At 40.4% G+C, this 4,956-nt stretch overlaps 1 protein-coding gene across 1 annotated transcript in view; it reads left to right on the top strand.

Annotated features, from left to right (window-relative positions):
• SLC2A13 (solute carrier family 2 member 13) overlaps window positions 1-4,956 on the top strand; it is a 349,721-nt gene that overhangs the window by 18,356 nt on the left and 326,409 nt on the right. The gene's annotated exons all lie outside the window — the stretch shown is intronic.

Here is a 4,956-nt window from a genome sequence, read left to right as displayed (position 1 = left end):
CCTTAGCCACTTGAGCCGAGCCATAAAATTTCTAATATTCTTTGATCTGGAAATTTCACTTGAGGGATTATAATATAAGGAAATTAAGAAAACCTTGTTTAAAAGATATTTAAAAAGCTCAGGCGAGCCTCTGAGTGCCCAGTGATTGGGAAATGATTAGGCAGACCGCGGTATGTGGTAGAACACTGCATTGCCACTGATGATGAACATGTATAAAATATATTAATATATAAAACCCGTACATAATAGGCCCAAAGCATAGAACTTAGAATAGACCCATTAATTGCAACCACCTAAAAAATTATAGCTGGAGATAGTTCAGAAGAAGGAATAAAGTTTACGTACCTTAATGTGCCGAAGGTCTTTAAATTTCACTTTTCCCTTTACGTTTTGTCACTAAAACTTTACTTGGATTTCAGGTTTTTGTCTTAAAATGCACAGGCACATAAAAATAGCAAAGGACTCCAGCAATAGATTTTTTTCTTTTCCAAATTAGATTTTACCTCTTATTCTGTGACATGATGGCCCAAGTGTTACAAGCATACGAAAGTTGTGTGGGTGTATTTTATTCCCTGAATTTTTAACTCATGGCATGAGTTAGCAAGATTTCTTGGCCCTCATTATTTCACTTGTCTCAGGACAGTATTGTGCTCAGAAGGAGAGCTTTCCACACCCCCTCGTCTTTTTAAGGTGTGCTCAGATGTCCCTGCTTGCACCTTGTGCAGATGGTGCCTGTATCTTGTTCCTCTGGAGGGACTGGCTCAGGGCAGCCCTTCTCTCATCGTCAGAACTGTCCTTCCAGTTATTTCTCCTTTCTCAGAAGAGTTCCCTCCTACGGGCTCATTCCCATAAGCATGCACACACACTGTTATTTTTGGCATCTTTTGAAAAAAGGTCTTTTCTGCCCCCACTTCATCTTTCAGTTACTATTCCATTTATATCCTTTTTTTTTTTTTTTTAACATAAAACGGTCACCTGTATCTCTCCACTTCAGCTCTTTCTTTTTTCTGAACCTTTTCTAGGCAGACTTTTGCCCCGTTAGCACTCCGCCAACATTGCTCTCGTCAAGACTGCCATGCCCTCTGGGTTGCTACTAAAGGACAGTTCTCAGCCCTGTACTAAGGCTTTCGGCACAGTAAGTCATGCCTTCAGGAATTGTTTTCCTTGGTGTTTGGGACGCCAAGTTTTTGACAATTTATGTTTCCACATTTATCTGAACCATTTGTGTTCAAACATGAGCTTAAAATGTAATATTAAGAGCAGTGTTTTAATCATCAGTCTCCCAGTTTTTTTCCTGAGCCTATTCTGACTTAGGCTTCTTTGCAGATCCCACCTCACCTTCCAGACCCCTTCACTTTGGCCAGCCCAAAACATGACCCCTAGAGCTCTCCTCTTCACCACATTCACTTTAGGAATCTCTGAGATCTGTCTCAAGGCTCGAGATACCTTTGGGTACTGAGAACTCCCAAATCTAGATTCCAGCCCAGAATTCTCTCCTGATCTCTAGACTCTTGTACTCAGCTTTTCAGCAGCTTCTGCTTTGCCCACCATCTTCCACATCAGGTCAGAGCATCAGCTCACACCAAAAGCCTAGGAGCCATCATTGACTCTCCACTTCCATTCAAAGGAAATCCTTTGAATCTAGCTTCTCCTTCCGTCTAGAATCTATCTCTCCTCACTTCCCCAAAGCCACCCCTTTCTCACTTGGAGTACTGCAAGAATCTCCTGTCTGTGATTCCTTTCTTGATTCCTCGGCCTGCCTTCTGCCTATGACAGCCAGAAAGATTCATTTAAAATAGAAGTCAGACCATTCCTCTTTTCCATTCTAGTCCCGTTTCACAGCAAAAAGCTGGTGGAGACTGCAGCCCCCCACCAGATCTTAGCCCAACCCCTTACTTCTTGGAGTCTACTTCTTTCTGCTTTCCCTCCACTCCTGTGCCAGCTGCTGCAGCCTCTGGAAACACACTGCTCATCCTTTCTGACTTTTCATGGGGTCTTTCCTCTGCTGGGAAAGCTTTCCCCAAATACTGCACTCTCTTCCTCTCTTCTTCATTTCCTTGGGCGTTTCTTCTTGGGGAGATCTTCCTCGATCACTCTGCTTAAAGTTGCAGCCCTCACTGCAGCTGTCCCTATTTTATTTTCTCTGTAGCACTTTTTACTTCCTAATGTTTTTGTTACTTATTTGATTCTCTTAACTAGAGTGTAATCTCTATGAAGGAAGGTTCACATTTTTCTGTTTTGTCTACCTCCATCGGTGCCTGGTACACAGCAGGCATCCAATAACTATTTAATGAGTAGATAGTAACTCAAGCATTATAACCCTAGGGAGTAATTTCTGAGCTGAGGTTGGTTGGATCAGGATATCGTAAGAGATTTATGCAGTGGGTAGAAGTAACGCAGTGTTCTCTGGGGTTGCTTCTGACTCCAGTTGGTGATTTCAAACTTTTTAAAGTAGTTGGGAAGAATGGGCGTTATTTTTAAGTTCAAGTTTGCATTGTTTTTAGTTTTTAGTTCAGTTAAAACAAGTCTAACACTGTTCTCAGTGACTGGGATGAGACAGATCTCTTGGAAGCCTGAAAAATGGAAACTGATTTGTGGAAATGATCTGATATACTTTCAGGGATGAGTTTAAAATAAGTAGACTTAACCGTGACAGTAGAATCACCTGGAATCAGACTCATAGCACGGCGTATGTCTCATCCCAATGCTCTAATGTCTCTTCCCTTTTCTGGCAAGGAGTTTTGCAGGAAGAGGGATTGCTATACACATAGTTCTTTGCATTTGAACCTGGGATTACAGCAGATGTGAAGGGGTACCTGGGGCAGGATTTCATCCAGACTGTAAAGAGGCCTGATCGTTTCTCATGGCCTTCTATCTGCTGACTCAAGTGTTCAAAATTCAGTGAATCTTTCACCTGGAGAATGGTGATAGAGAATTTGAAATCTCCCTTTGTTCTCTTTTTAGCAACCGTTCCATACTTCAGAATCTATAATAAATTTTAAGTAGCTGTTGAGCTCATGCATTGAGCCAAACACAATGCTAGTGGCTGAGATTCAAAGAACAAGAGGCATAACTTTATTTTCCACTGTGGATCTGATTATAAATTTTGGGGACACAATACACACATAAGTGTATTGTGATAAATTATTAAAAATGATAGTGAATTTGTAGAATTTAAAAAATAGTACCATGATCTTAAGGTTGTTCTGATTCTTAAATGAGCTAGATTTTAATTCTGGGTGTGAAAAATGGAGTTACGTTTCAAGGGAAGTCAGCCTGTGACTCTGCTTTACAAATGGAGGTGCGCTCTCACTGGTCCAAGTTGGGATAATTAAAATACTGCTCTCAGGTATTACATTTTAAGCTTGTTTTTGAGCACCAGTGGTTCAGATAAATGTGGAAACCTAAATTGTCACAAACTCATTAAATTAGGCTGTGAAGACCTTGCTCGAGCCTGCCTTCCTTGTTTTCCATTCTGGTTTTTAACCTTACAAGACTCTTGAGGCCCTCAGACCTGTGAAACCATCCTTGCCACCCCGACTTAAGTATGTCTTTCTCTATGTCACTTCCATGACTGTCCGTATGCGATGTTCATACATCGTGTAGACAGTGTTAGGAAAATATGCAGAACACAGTAGTAGTTGAGAAGGTTATACAGAGAAAAGTATTGATAGTCTGCCTGGAGCTGGCAAGTCAGGCCCCACCAACAGCCCACTTCTCAGACTTCTCTTGTGGGTTCACTGATACAAAATTTTCTGTTAAAGGCTTAGCACAGCTCCTAAAACTGAGTAAGTGCTCAGAAAATATTAGCCATTATTGTAATAAGTCTGAGTTTTTGTACCCATTTTGTCTGTTGGAGGCAGGCATCAGCATCTGTCGGAGTGGTGAACAATTAGACTGCACTGGATTAAGCTTTCCTGGTGCTTATTAGTCGCTGAAACACCTGTAGAACTATAATCTGCGTATTAGGTATTACGAGTGCAAGTGGGTGACTTGCCTAGCTCCACAACCGTAGCTCCTCACTAAAGACAGAGGATATTTAATATTTTGAAATTTTTGTAGGATAATCTGAACCTTCAAGTTTAGGATTAGACAGGAAAAAAAATGGAATTTGCTACATCAAATATATGATGTGCCGTTATTCTTTGTTGTGGTAGTTAACCGATTTCAACTTTAATTGAAGTTCTCAGCCTTTTGTTATAGTTTACAGTAACAAGAAAAGATTCATCAACAGGCTTTTATTTTTATTTGTTTGTTTATTTAGGCAGAGTCTCCCTCACCCTGAGTAGAGTGCCATGGCATCAGAACTCACAGAAACCTCAGCACTGAGTATAGTCATGTGCTGCCTAAGAGCCGTACAGGTGAGGAGGTGCCTCGTGTGTGACAGTGCTCCTCTGTCCCATAGGATCATGACACTGTACCTTTTCTTTGTTTAGAAAACAAATAAGCTTTATGTTATAGTAGACTTCAGTATTCAGTACGGTTCCATTCTGTGCTGGTTCGTAGCCTTGGAGCAATGGATGATACCACCTAGTCATGTAGGTACACTTTGTAAGGTTCACACGGTGACATAGTCACCTAATGGCATTTCTCTGATCTTATCCCTTTGGCTGAGTGACACAGCGATTGTATCTACATGTGAGCACCTTCACGAAGAATATCTTATTGAAGATTCTGAGATAATAACTGCCTTTACTTTTTCATAAAATGATATAAAATGGACATACTATGAAAGATGTTATTATGAATGACTAGTTCTTGAGGCTAGAAAAGTAAGAAGCTTTTTTTAGAAAAAGGTTTATAACCTGTTAAGGAAGACGTGGGTATTGGAGAAGAAATACATGATTTTGCAACATTCCTTTGGTAATTAAGTAATTATTCAGCTAGGCAAGAGATCATTATGGTCTGGATCATTTTCAGAATTGTGATTTTCTAAATATGACACCCATTTTCTTT

Source organism: Otolemur garnettii, unplaced genomic scaffold, assembly GCF_000181295.1.
Source record: "Otolemur garnettii isolate 467f Iridium unplaced genomic scaffold, OtoGar3 scaffold00070, whole genome shotgun sequence".
Taxonomy (NCBI): Eukaryota; Metazoa; Chordata; class Mammalia; order Primates; family Galagidae; genus Otolemur; species Otolemur garnettii.
This window is presented reverse-complemented; position numbering and strand designations above follow the sequence as displayed.